The sequence below is a fragment of the Antechinus flavipes genome, chromosome 2 (genome assembly GCF_016432865.1).
Source record: "Antechinus flavipes isolate AdamAnt ecotype Samford, QLD, Australia chromosome 2, AdamAnt_v2, whole genome shotgun sequence".
Classification (NCBI taxonomy): domain Eukaryota; kingdom Metazoa; phylum Chordata; class Mammalia; order Dasyuromorphia; family Dasyuridae; genus Antechinus; species Antechinus flavipes.
This window is the reverse complement of record NC_067399.1, coordinates 237,780,139-237,795,214: the sequence shown is the minus strand read 5'-3', so window position 1 is coordinate 237,795,214 and position 15,076 is coordinate 237,780,139.

Here is a 15,076-nt window from a genome sequence, read left to right as displayed (position 1 = left end):
GTAGGCAAGTGTTTTTTATTCAGGGCTTTCAAGGTCGGTCATGACCTCTAGTTTTTTCTGAAGTTCTTTCAGCTGAAGAGCTCTTGCCTTCCTCTCCCACTGCATCCTGGACTACCTCTAGTCATCTTGATCCATATCTTGCCATTGGACCCAGATGGCTCTAGAGGAGAGAAGCTTTGCACATCCCACCCTCACTTAAATCCAGTTCACTTGCTTGCCATGGCACTCCTGATGTCATGATGTTGTCTTTCAGAACAAAGAATAATCTTGCCTTCAAAGAGTTAACCTCATGAGTCTAGATTTTGTGCTCTGAGGGACCTTTAGAGATCATGTCCAATCTCCTTGTATTACAAATGAGGAAGCAAGTCCCTGAGAGATTGAATGGTTTAGCTAAAGTCACACCAAGAAGAAAAGGGATAGAAACAGGATTTGAACTCAGATCTCTAGCTCCTATTCCAGCACATTTTTCACTGCTTCATGCTATTTCTCTTAAATCTCATTATTTTCCTTGGCAATTGTTAAATCTGTGCAATATTGATAGACTCAACCAAAATTCACAGTACAGGGGAAAATGCCACTAAGGAAGCAATCAGAGATAATTCCCTGAATTTTCTTGCCATCAGTTTGAATTGTGACCTGTTTGTATGCTGTTTTGAAATTTTTCTGGTTTTTATATTTGGATTAAAAGTTCTTTAAAAGTAACAACTACCTACAGCTTCCAGGGCTTCAGTAGACACTGAGTGAGTGTTCAAATGTATCCTTTGTGTCTAGTATTTCTGCCCTCAATCTGATCCAAAAACCGTTTGGATGAGTCATTTCTGAAGCATCAGTTGATACTTTGCATCCTCAGAAGCCTGCTCTTCCTTTGCTACATTGGGAAAGGGACTCTTGCAGGGAATATGCAATCAGTATACTTTATTATTACTGGATCTGTTATCATAAACTGGCTATTCTGTTAATCCATGTTAGGCCATCTAGCAATTTTTTTTAAAACTAATTTTCAGGTCAGCTTGATTCTGATAGATAGCTTGGTCAGCTAGGGACATTCATAGACACAGAAAGGTAGCCTTCTTTATTTTTTTTTTTGAGACAATTTTCAAAGAAAAAGAAAGGCTCTCCCTACTTTCTTTCACAATTAATCGCCTCTGAAAAATACTCAAAGGCAGGAACATGCAAATCCAGTGAAGAGAGAGATAAATCACTTGGTAGATGCCTTGGATTTGTCTCACATGCAGATACAGTTAATTCCACACACCCACACTGACTGCCCCAGATGTGAGCCTTAGGAAAGTCCCCACCATTTCCTTTCCTCCATGCCTCACGTCTGAATGGTAATCCTCCAATGACTGCTGGTTCATGTCTGACAGCTTAATGTTTTGCCCAAGTATACAGCAAAGTTGTCACTCATGCAGCATAATGCAATCCACTCTGGAGGGAAAGTCAGGGAGACTGGACACATAATGCAACTCTGGAGTTCAAATCCTACCCTCTGAAACTTCTTTTCTCTCTCCTCCTAAGTAAGGTCCTTCCTTTCTTCCTCTGTAAAATGAAGGGGTTTGACTAAGTTCCTTCTAATTCTAGATGTGTGATTTTATTTGAATTCATATCTTAATTATGTTATTTATTACCTTGAGGACTGTAAGTAAGCCATTTAACCTTGTTAAATCTTCATTTTTCTCATCTCTAAAAATAAGAGAGCTAAACTGGATGATATCTAGGGTCCCTTGCTATGTCCATGTCTCCCTTTATAATCTACAAACTCTTTGAGGGCAGAGACTGTTTCATATTTGCCACTGTATTCAAGATACTTAGCACAGAGCCCGTCTTGATAGATAAATTCTAGTTTCAAGTACAATAAACAAATTGTCCTGTGATTCAATGACTGAGAAGCAGTAACTGGCTCTATCACTAATTTTATGATGGGACATTGATCAAATCACCTCTCTTGAACACACTCAGTTTCCTCTTCTAAACCATATATACACACATACACACACACACACACACACACACACACACGCATGCTTGAATTATTTGTTCTCTAAGATCCCTTTAGCTCTGACGTTCTGTGACTCCACGAACTCAAATAACTGAAGGAACATTAAATTAACCCAAAATTCATAGTTCTTCCTATCGAACCATCCTACTGTTTCTAACCAGAATTACCTACTTAAAGATGATGGGTCAACTAACTCCATTTCAATTGATAAATGATGGACAGAAGTAGCTACACCCAAAGAAAGAACACTGGGAAATGAATGTAAACTGTTTGCATTTTTGTTTTTCTTCCCGGGTTATTTATACCTTTTGAATCCAATTCTCCCTGTGCAACAAGAGAACTGTTTGGTTCTGCACACATATATTGTATCTAGGATATACTATAACATATTTAACATATATAGGACTGCTTGCCATCTAGGAGAGGGAGTAGAGAGAGGGAGGGGAAAAATCGCAACAGAAGTGAGTGCAAGGGATAATGTAAAAAAATTACTCTGGCATGGGTTCTGTCAATAAAAAGTTATTATAAAATAAAATAAAATTTAAAAAAAGTTGATGGGTCAAAAGGAGTCTTCTTGTGTTATTTATTAGCAATATAGAATGCTACAGTCTACAGGGCTAGCTTACTATAAGGCTGCATCCGAAGTTTATGTGACAGAACTATCAAAAGTGAAAGCATTTTATAACTTAGTTCTCTTGGAATGACCAGAGATAAACCCCTTAGATTGATTATAAGATAAACTTGCTTTATATTAAAATCCCATGCTTTAGTGATGGGTCAAATCAAGAGACTAAAGTTGTTGTTAGTCCTTTGTTTTCAGAGAGGACCAATGTCATCATGAGATGATGTCTTGATTCCACTGGATTTAAGTGAGATCGAGTTGCACCAAGTCGTCAGCCTCACTCTCTCTTCCTGGGTCATCAAAGTCCAGTGACAGGACAAAAGTCTAGATGACTGATTCTGGTTTGGATCTTGGTGTCTTCCATGTCTCAGCAAACTCTAAGCACCCCATGGTGCCTGCTTCAGGTGCCTTCAGGGCCATTGGAGCAAATTGTTCTCATTTGTCTGTTGTCCGTTCTGTGGGGGGGAAGTCTTCAAGCGCTTGGAGTTTGACGTTCCCCTAACTCGCCAATAGGTTTGAGGTGGTTACCCTCCCTGATGTAGCCTGCAGAGGAGGTTTTATGGGGTGTGGCTGCTTCACAGGCTACTGCTATTAGGAGCTACCAGTAAGGGTTGAGTATCAGGTAGACAGTAATGTTGGGTGAGCAGCCTGGAAAAGGGCTCAGCAAGTCCTTACACCAGAAGTGCTAGCCCTCCTCAAATAACCTGTGAATTTCTGCAGAAAGCATATGAGACTCTGGGGTTTTATGGAGGCACAGTTTCACTTGGAGCTTGAACAGTCAGATCTCCTGTCCCTTAATTAGTAACCACTATAAATGGTGCCCTGATTGGCCTGATGTTGATTGACAGTATGGCCAGCCAGTGGCATTGATAGACAGGAAGGGAGGAAGGAGCTTCCCATATATCTCTGTGCCTTCCCCCACAAGTTTTGGGACTATATTGATACACTATTCCTGTAAATAGCTCTGAGACACAGATAGCTACCATCATTTAGAAACTAGAGGCAGGAGAAACTTAAGATTCAACTTGTGAATTCTCAGAGATCTTTAATGCCAGTAAGTGCCCAGGCCATGACAAAAACAGAGATTGTTTCCCTTCTGATTCAAACTAAGTGAGGAGTCCAGACTTCTCGAGAAAGAGAGCAATGAGAATGCTGGGAGTGGAAGAGAGGCCAGAGAATCCTCACCATTGAGTCTGAAACATCTGGTAAGGCACAGTGTTGACATAGACATTTTTTCTATAAGCATGTGAATTTCCCAATAGCTCCATACCGACCCTCCTCCTTCTGGCCGCCACATCCAGAGAAGATGGCCTCCTGGCATCATCCCCAAAGGGGAAGTGTGTAAGAAACTGGGGGAAAAAAAACCTATCCTGACTTGGGTGCAGCCCTTACACGTGCTTTCTGGATTCCCCAAATGTTAATGAGTGAATACAAGATACAATTTCCTCCTGAGAAATGGCACTCTGCCCCAGGCTTACTAAAGTAGAAAAATAACGCCTCTTAGTTGGAGTCCAAAGTGAAGGGTATCTAGAAAGAGGTCTCAGTGTCCAGCACATATGTTCAGTGCTTATAGGGAAATAAAGTCTTTGCTTTCCCCTCCCCTCTCTTGGAAGTTGTTCAGAATCAGCTTGGAAACCCTAAGCAGAATCAGGCTGCCCTCTGCAGGAACAGAGCTTAAGGAGCTGCTGTTTGCTGCTCCATTGAACCCTGAGATTGGGGAGGAAGGTCAGAAGCAACCAGCCTCTCTCCCACTCCCAAATTTGCCTTTGCACTGCTTCCTTCTCAGTTGTCCCCTCAGCCAGCCCATAGTTGATGTTTTAGCAGCAAGCAAACTGGGAGAAAATTCTAGGCTTCTCATAATATCATAGTTTATATAATGCTTTAAGGTTTGCAAAACACTTTATATATTTTATTTCATTTGATTTTTATGATAACCCTGATTATTAACTCCATTTTATATTTTAGGAATCTGAAGCCAAGAGAAATTGAGTGAATAATGATATAGCCAAGTAAGGATCTAAGACTGCTTTATTTACAGAAACCTAATAGCAAATTGTGAACTCTGGATTAAGCAGAAAGAGAGCCAGAATGGGAAAAGGGCTCTTAGGTTATTAGTAGATGAAATGGAAGTAATCAGAAAAATTTTATAGATCTCATAGCGCTATCTTTGCCTTGCTGTCACTCTACTGGGGTAGAAACATGGTCAATCCTCCTGACCCCTCAAAAAAAAATGAGGATAGTATCTGAGCTTCATGGTTCAAAATAGCCCAATTTATGTTTTTCCACAATAAAAAGAGAGCCAGTGTCAGAGCTGTCTCTTACAGAGGTCACATTGACCTCTTGATATCATCCCTACAATTTTTCCTGCTTCAGATGTTCCTCCTCAGAATAAAGCTATAATGGGAGATAATCTTTGGTATGACCAACCTCTCATGGAATTACTGAATCTTTTTGATGGACCACTTTGTGCCCTGCCCTTTTGAAAGCTCAATAATTGTGCTTTCTCTTCACTTGTCAAAAGTGCTTGGGAACCCAAGACAAGGTCTGATAGAGTAAGAGTTCTTACCCCAGTGAACCCAAGCCAGATTTTGGTGGTTGAGGGGTGAGATCAGTAAGCTTGGTTGGGGGTGAGAGGGAGGGAGGAATCACATCTTTATCTTCACTAACCTTTGATTTTATTCATTTGGAATCTTATTCTGAGAAGAAGCTTCTACAGACTTTCAAAGGAGATCAGAATACACAAAAATGGTTAAGAAGCTCTTTGTTACAAAGGGACTGATAAGAAATGACTGATATGGTTATTCAGCAGCCAAAACAGACTGATATAACTTTAAAGTTATGCTTTACAAGTGCTACCTCATTTGATACTCACAATGAGTTGGAAAGTAGGTGCTATTATTATCCAAATTTTATGGTTGAGGAAAACTGAGGCTGACAGGGCTTAAATTAGTTGCATGGGTAAGTGTCTGAGGCTGGATTTGAACAGTCTTTCTAATTCTAAATATAATGCTTTCTCTACTGAACCACTAGTTGGAAGTGACAAAAAGAGCTTCTGTTGTTTGTGTCCAGGATAAAGGGGATGGGAGTATTCTGACCTGACCAGGCCACATCTCCAGGACTATGTCTCCTTTGGGACACCATATTTAGGAAGGGCTTTGAAAAGCTGGAGAGAGCTCCAAAGGGAGCTCAAGATCATGACTTGGTTGAAGAGGCTGTCAGTGTTTAAGCCCAAGGAAGCCAATTCTAAGGGGTGGAGGAGGGAATAATAGCTGTCTTCAAGTATTTAAAGAGCTGTGACTTGGAAAGGGTATTAAGCATTTTTGCACATAGCTTCAGAAGGCAGAACTAACACCAGTGGGTGGAAGTTATAAAGAAGATTTAGGCTTATTTTAAAGGAAAGACCTGTGATGTCTTTAATTCAGGAGACAGCCCAGAGCTGGCCCCAGGCACAATGGTGTACCTGGCAAGAAGTTGTGTAAGTAGGGTGGTTAGTTCCCTACGTTAAGCCTCCCTCCAGTGAAAGGAGGAATAAGGAAGGTCCCCTCCTCCTACTGCTCCCCTCCTGAGAGATTAGAGAGGAAGGCAATGAGAGCAGAAGGGGTGGCTCTGTCCCCCATAGAACCCCTATACATAGCCTAGATTTGTTTGCCTGTCAAATATTTCACTTTTCTATATGAAGACAGATTTGAAGAAGGGAAATATGGAAGTTTCCCTTTACCCCAGTGTAAGGACTGATGAGATAGCAGAGGAGTGAGGGTGGTAGCCTTCTCTCCCTATCTCAAAGGTCTCTTTTTAGATTAGTTTGGGGATGCTGATAGCGGATTAAGATGGGGATCTCCTACACTTTGCTTCTGGATTGGGGGACAAGTCTTCAAGAGTTTAAAATAAAATTTAAAATAATACTTAAGCATATGAAGAGCAATATGGCCTTTATTTAAGAGGTTGTACTCTGAAATACCATTATACACCTCTCAGATTGGCTAAAATGAAAGGAAAAGGAATGAAGTTGAAAGGAAAAGATAACGATCAATGTTGGAGTGGATATGGGAAAACTGGGGCACTAACACATTGTTGGTGGAGTTGTGAACTGATCCAACTGTTCTGAAGAATAATTTGGAACTGTGCCCAGAGGGTTATCAAACTGCACATACTCTTTGACCCAGCAGTGTTACTACTGGGTTTATATCCCAAAAGAATCTTAAAGGAGGGAAAGGGATCCACATGTGCAAAAATGTTTGCAGCAGCCCTTTTTGTAGGGGCAATAACTGGAAACTGAGTGGATGCTCATCAATTGGGGAATAGCTGAATAAGTTATGGTATATGAAAGTTATGGAATATTATTGTTCTGTAAGAAACAATAAAAAACAAAAATAAATAAATTTCCAATCAATCAATCAATCAATAAATAAGAAACAATCAGCAGAATGATTTCAGAGAGGCCTGGAGAGACTTACATGAACTGATGCTAAGTGGAATGAGAAGAACGAGATCATTGTGCCCAGCAACAAGATTATAAAATGAAAAATTCTAATGGATGAGGCTCTCTTCAACAATGAGATGATTCAGACTGGCTCCAATGATCTTGTGATGAAGAGAGCCATCTATACCCAGGGAGAGGACTGTGGGAAATGAGTATGGTTCACAACACAGAATTTTCACTCTTTTTGTTGTTGTTTGCTTGCTTTTTATTCTCTTTCTCATTTTTTTTTCCAGTTTGATTTGATTTTTCTTGTGCAGTAAGATAATTGTATAAATATGTATGCCTATATTGGATTTAACATATATTTATGTTATTTATTGTTAAGGACCATGCCTAAAATGAAGGGGTGGTTCAGTTCTCCAAAAGCCCCCACATCTATGAATATAACACACTTGAAGGAATTGCAAATCAGGCTTTACTGACTCAGATGTTGCTTGTGAATTGGGTTATAAATCAGACAAGAGGAAAGAGAAGAGAGATCAGAGAATGCAACTGCCTCTCAGTCTTCTTGTTTTGTTATCATCCTCTCACATGAAAGGATCTATTCTGATGGTCAGAATTAGATCCCCAGCAGACACTAGCAGATTACTCCCATAACAATTTATTTATTTATACCATGTTTAACATATATTGGACTACTTGCCATCTAGGGGAAGGGATGGGGGGGGGTGGAACACAAGGTTTTGCAAGGGGAATGTTAAAAAATTATCTATGCATATGTTTTGAAAAATAGAAAGCTTTAATAAAAAAGAAAAGAAAAGAAAAAATAGTCTGGCTAATCACAAACAAAAATAGCAACAATAACACACACACACACACACACACACACACACACACACACACCCCCTTTAAGAGGTTATGTCCTTTCTCCCTTGATTTCTCCCATAGTAGACTGTTTTTTCTAAGAAGGCAATTTCTCTGTTCCCTTCCACCCCCAACAATACATGTTGATTATGCCTTAAACTCTCTTTCTCATGCCTGAAACCTTCTCCTACTTCATCGCTACTTTCTGGCTTTCCTGGCTTCCTTCAAGTCCCAGAAAAACTTCCACTTTCCACTGGAAGTCCTTTCCAATTTTCTTTAATGCTAGTACCTTTTCTCTCTCAAAAATTTCCAATTTATCCTGAATATAGCTTATTTTGCATATAGTTGTTTGATAATAGTTTTCTCCATTAGACTGTAAGTTCTTTGAAGGCAGGAACTGTCTTTTGTCTTTGTATTTCCAGTCCTAGGCACAGCTTATTAACTAAATGTTTATTGATTAACAATCATAGCTATTCAAAAGTAAAATGGATTGCCCTGGAGACCTTCAAACAGAGGCTGAAAGTTGGATGCCATGTTGAATATGTTGTATAGGAAATTCTTGCTTGGGTATGCTTTCTAATTGAAAACCTGTAATTCTGTGAATCATTTTATTCCCCCACAGAATTGTCAAAGTGATTTTCTTGAAACCCCATTGCCTTGTACGTATTTTGTATACTTTTGTACATATGTAGATTTCACTCCATCCTTCTAGGATAGAAGTTTCTTGAAGGCAGGAATTGTGTCATTTTATCTTTTTCTCTCCAGCATCTAGCACATTACATGGCATATAGTAAGCATTTAATAAATGCTTGTTGGCTGAGTGGATGTTTCATTTCCCCCCCAAATTATGTTTATTTTAGCAGAGTACAAATGATTCAGCTAAAGTAAAGAAACAATTAATAGTAGACTTTTAGGCACTAGTGAATTTGGAGGGATACATTTGGGGAAAAGAAGGGTTTTTCCAGGTCACTGAAATTATATCATACAAGCTGCCTACTCTGCCTATAGTCCTTTCCTCTGTGCATTAGCATTTTAAATAGGTGACCTCTACTATCCCTCCCAGCTTAAAATTCGACTATTTTGTGATATCTTGGCTTCATTTAAATTTTCCATGCCTGGATTTCATTTCTCCTTTCACGCTCTGCTCTCATTGCTGGCTGCATTATAAATCATCCCCATCTTCCCTCTCACTATGTGCTCCCAAATTTCACTGTTTCTTCCTGTATGTAGATTCAAAGGTTCTCCATCAGTCACAATCCTTTCTAAAAAGGGCTAGTTCTTGTCTTCATTTTTTGTTTTGAGACTTCATTATTTCTAGCCATCTTACCTTGCTTTAGGAACACTGCAAAATCCCAGAAAAATAAAACCAAAAGGGAATTCTATAGGAAATCTAACCCATTCCTTAAGTTTAATGCTTTCTACTGGGATGTTGCAATGGGAAAAATAGTGAGTTAACCATTTTTTCCAAATACTTCTACTTTGATAATCACCAAATTGTGCTTTTCTTTACCATAATCTTGTGTCATCTCTAAAACATCTGACTTGCCCCTGATCTCTGAAGCCCTCCTGGAATCTTTTCTGGTGCATCTCATCTCAAAGAGGCTGTACCCAAAGTTACACAGGATAAGTAGCTTCTGTGCCCTTTCTGCCCTCTTGTTTCCAGGTTAATCATGGCAGAGTTACTGTTATCAGTTTTAATAATGCAGAAAGAGCCTTCTTAATTTTATACCTCTAAATTATTAGTGGTGTTATAAATTCACATACTGAAAACTGGACTCCTTTGATTATCTTGCCAAAACCTTTCAGTTTTATAAGAAAGATGGTGAATCTGTGCCAGATGTGGTAATCATCAATAAAGTGTTAGGGAAACTATAACAATGAATTTTTTCATTTTGGCTCCTACACTTAAAACCTTGAGTTGTGATTCTCAAGAAAAAAATACAACTATCAACAACCATAAGAAAAAAATACTCTAGATCATTAATAATAAAAGAAATCACATTAAACAATTCTAAGGTTTCATCTCACACACATCAAACTGGCAGAGATGACAAAAAAGGAAAATAACCATTATTGGATAGCCTGTGGGAAATCTGGCACATAAATACATTGTTACTGGTGCTGTGAATTTAATGTAGTTTGGAACTATACTCCCAAATTCATTAAATCATTTTTTTCCCCTGTGACTCAGGAATACTACTACTAGGCATATACCAAAAGAGATCAAAGGTAGAGAGAAAGGGCTTATGAATGCAAAATATTTATAGCAGCATTTTTTTTTTTGGTTGTAGCACAGAAGTAGTAAAAAAGTGGGTACTCATCAATTAGGGAATGGCTGAACAAATTATGGCATATAAATGAAATGGAATTCTTTTGTGGCATAAGAAATGATAAAAGCAAAGATTCAAAGAAACTTGGGAAGACCTGTATGAACTGATGCAGAGTGAATTGAATAAAATTAGGAGAAAAACATATAATGACTAGAGTATTATAAAGGGAATTTTTTCTCTCTTCTTTATATATTGTTGACATATGTTAGCGTCCCAATTAAAAAAATAATAAAGCCCAAGCACAAATGTTATCAGGTAAGGTCTGCCTAGATATGAGGAAAAGTTTGATTGGGCTTAAAATAATAAAAAAAAAAACTATTCTGGTTTAAATGTACAGACAGCTATCTCACAGAGCCAGATATGCAAGGTTTGTTGGGCAACTATTTGTGAAGAGAATAGAAAGGTATCAGGAAGGGAGAAAGGAAGAGGAATGCCTTTCCGGCTAATGACTTCTGAGTAGTGCCATGGTGCATGGAACAGTGGACCCAGAGTTAGGAAGATCTGAGTTCAATCCCAGCCTCAGAAATTTTTTAGTTGTGACCCTCACATAAGCCACTTAACCTCTCTCAGCCTCAGTTTCTTCATCTATAAAATGGTTATAATAATAATCCATGCCTCATGTGATTATTCTGAGGATCCAATGAAATTTATATAAAGAGATTAGCAGAGTGACTAGCATATAATAACACCACCTATTTTCCCAGAGGATCAAATGAGGTAATATTTGTAAAGTACTTGGCAAAGTGCCTGACACATAATAATCATTTATATAAATGTTAACTGTTGTTAATTGTAGGAACAAATTTTAATGTACATAAAAATATTTTCTCATTCCCATTTTGCTTGTTTGCCCTTGTTATTTATCCACGCATATAGTTAAACTGAATAGATATTATTTGAATATAAATATATGTTAATAAGAGCTGTATACCAAAATTTAGCAATCAGACAACCTGATGGTTTACCAAGGTCTTTAGATACCTAAAAAGTATCTAAATAAAGCACATAAATGGTGTTTAATAAAGCTTGTTTTCTTTTCCTTTCCCCTCTCCAGCTCTTGCTCACAATGTAGCATGAGAAATTAGGAAAGACCAATATAGTACAGTAAATGGAGCCTGGAGCAAAAGCAGTGCAAGAGAGTAAAAAAAAATCAAAGTGGTCAAATGATATGAATAAGCCATTCTTAAAAGGAGACTTGCAAACTATTACCAATGATATGAAACATTGCCCCTTAATTTGTAGTGAGAGAAATGCAATTCAAAACCATTTGAGTTCATTTCATACCTAGCCAAGTAGCAAAGATGACAAAGGATGGGAAGAATAAATATTAGAGTTGTAAAAAGATAAGAACACTATTTCATTGGCAGTGGAACTGGGAATTGGCCCATCCATTCTGGGAAAATCTGGAATTTTACTAGGGAAAGCACTAAAATATTCATTGCTTCTTGACTGAAGGATCTAACTGCCAGCCACATATACCAAGGAATATCAATGATTAAAAAAAAAAAAAAAAGATTCTCATGTAAAACAATTTCGTTGTAACAGCACTTTTAACTAGTGGCAAAGAATTGGAAACAAAGCAGATGCTCAGCAACTGGAGAATGTCTGAACAAGTTGTGCTCCATAAATGTGATGGAATGTTACTGTACTACACAGAAGATGGATATTATGAATACAGAGAAATATTGGAAGACTTATATGAACTGAAGAAAAGTGAGGTGAGAAGAACCAGGGAAATAACAGACAAAATGATTATGACAATGTAAAAATAAAGAACAAGAAGAATAAAACAGTTGAATTCACAGTTCAGTGAAATGATGATGATCAATCTTGATCCCTAAGAAAATAGTCAGGTAGCCCATGTTCCCCAAAACACACACACACACACACACACACACACACACACACACATCTTTTAAGAGATTGGGAACTATGAGTGTAAAACACTTGATATATTGCCCATTTACTTCCCACATGTTGATTGGTTTTACCGAACTATTCTCTTCCCCACTTTTATTTTTAATTATTCTTTGTTATAAGGCATAGTACTCTGGGAAAACCTGAGTTTCCAACTGGATCAGATGCTATCTCCTATACAAAGCTTTTCTAATTCTTAAACTTTCTACTCTTCAGTTGTTAGTGGTGCTCTCTCTATTCCTCTCCCCATCTCCCTCCCTTCTATTTTCCCTTCTTCTTTCCCTTTCTCTCTCTTTCTCTTGGTCTCCATCTCTTTCTGTCTCTATTTCTCTCCCTAAGTCTGGATAGTTATTTCTCATATGGTGTATCTGTGTTTAAATACTTATGTGTTGTTCCCGTCCCCTACTTCCATCCCATAACTCACCTGCAAAGAATGTCAACTCCTTGAATTCTGGGATTATTTAATTTCCCAACCTTAGCACTAAGCACAGTGTTTGATATATATAGGAAGTGAAGGATTTTTGAATGGTTGTAGCCAAAAGCCAGGTGATAACCCAGTAGGGTTTCAGGATCACCAGAGGTACTTATCAGAAGGCAGCAACAACAACAGCAGAGAGAAGTGTGGCAAAGAGAACAGAGCAACAGAGAACCCCAGATAAATAGAGAAAGCATCCGGCCTAAGACATCAGAGAGACATTGCCAGCTCTCCAGCTCTGAAGTTGGGAATTGCCGCAAACAAACTTATGCTTTCCTCATGTGTTCCCTTGGTTATGTGTCCTGTGGAAGAGGGTGCCATTTCTGTATAGGGCAAGAATCATTGTACTTATCTTATTCAACTTTTTTTTTTTCTAAGGCACTTGGGGTTAAGTTACTTTTTCAGGGTCACACAGCTAGGAAGTGTTAATTGTCTGAGAGCAGATTTGAACTCAGGTTCTCCTGACTTCAGGGCTGTGCTCTATTCACTGCACCACTTAGCTGCTCTTCAACTTTTAGTTAAATGTCTTTCAGAGGTAGCTAGCTACATTTTAGAGGCAGGAAGAACTGAGTTCAAATCCAGCTTCAGACACTTTATAGCTGTATAAACCTGGGCAAGTTACTTATCTTGACATGGCTCAGTTTCATCTGTAAAATGAGAATAATAACAGCACCTACTTTCCAGTGTTTTTGTGAGTATCAAATGAGATAATATTTGTCAATTTGCACAGTGACTGACATATAGTAGGTGCTTAATAAAAACTTCTTCCATACTCTCTTTCTTTCCTAAAACTAGTGCATTCTGTTTGGCTAATAAAATAAAATATTAATTAGTGAAGGTTTAGGAGCTATGATTTTAAATTTAAGTCAACCATAAACACAATATGCTTCAGATCTAAGTTAATCTTGGTGTGCTCCACATGTGAAAAGAATGGCCTTTCTGCAGTGCTTATGAAATATCCTTAGAATTATTTTTAGGATCTTGAATCGATACAGATGAATTCCTAGCCCCACATATCCTTGGAAAAGTGGGGAGGATATTTCAGTAACCAGGAAAAGAACACATCAATCAATCAATTAATAACATCCATTAAGTGCCTATCATGTATCAGACTTAAGCACTGGGAAAACAAAAAAGAGACAAAACACAGCCCCACCTTCATACAAAAAAGTATATACAAAGCAAACTATATACAGCACAAAGAGGAAATAATTAACAAAGGAAAGATACTAGAATTAAAAGGGGTTGGACCCAGGCTTTCCTCCATTTAAAGGGCTGATTGATGTAATTTCTTGATCTGGAAATATTTCTGTGGTGTTAGAAAGATGTTTTCAAAATGATGCGAACATACTTCTGAGGTCAATTCCTAATCAAAAATGACTCCCAGACGTGGCCCTGGTTTAGAAAAAAAAAGGGGGGGGGAGGGGGAAAGTAGTGAATCATCATCCAGATCATTTGAATGAAACAAAGACACAACAAATTGTCTGCTTTTCTCCTCTGCCAGAAATGATGACTTCAGGCTTGTGGAGACTCAGCTGAAGGAAATTAAAGTGGATCCATTATTCCCCAAGATGGCCAATATAACACAGCAGACAATCCCCAAAATTTATTAAGAAAGCTGTACCAAGGCCACAAAGATGTAGATCAGCCAGGCAGGGGCTTCAGAGCCCAATAATTGACTTGGGGATTGGCTAGGAAATTTTGGGATTGTGGCTTCTGTTGCCAGATGGGCCTGAGAGAAATTCCAACTAAGGATGGAAGGTACAGAATATCAGTTTTAACGAAACTTCCAGAACAGACATTATCAATGTCTGGTTCCAATGACCCTTTCACTAAGTCTTTCAGTTAAAAATTATTTTCAGAATAATAGTAAGATGTTATAATTTCTAATACAGTGAATCTTGACAGATATAAGCCACATAAACTAAAACTCTTGTTGGAGTGAGATAATCAATAATTTTTTTAAGTGTATAGGAGTCTTGAGACTGAAAGTTTCAGAATTGTTGTTTTAGAACATAAAATTTCAGAGTTAGAAGGATTCTTAGAACACAGAATTTAGAATGTTAAATCACATAGTCTGGTCCTCTCATTTTATAAAGAGGGAAATCTAAGCCCATGGTTAGAAAATATTTTGTTTGATTTTGTGGCAGAGACAGTCTAGAACCTACATCTTATGACATAATCTAATAGTAGTCTTTCTATAATATTCTGCTACTTCTTCCAGTCAGAGATGGTCACTTTCCTATGGGCCAGTTGGCCAGGAGGATTTAGAACAACAAAGTAGTCTGTACGTAACAGAAACCCAACACTAATCTCTTCTGCCATTTTGGGACCCAGACTGGTACCTCTTTTAGGTCCATTGGATATTTGCAGCATGGTAGAATCATATATTTTAGAACTAAAAAGAGTTCAGTGGACATCTAGTCTAAATCATACTTGAAAAATAATT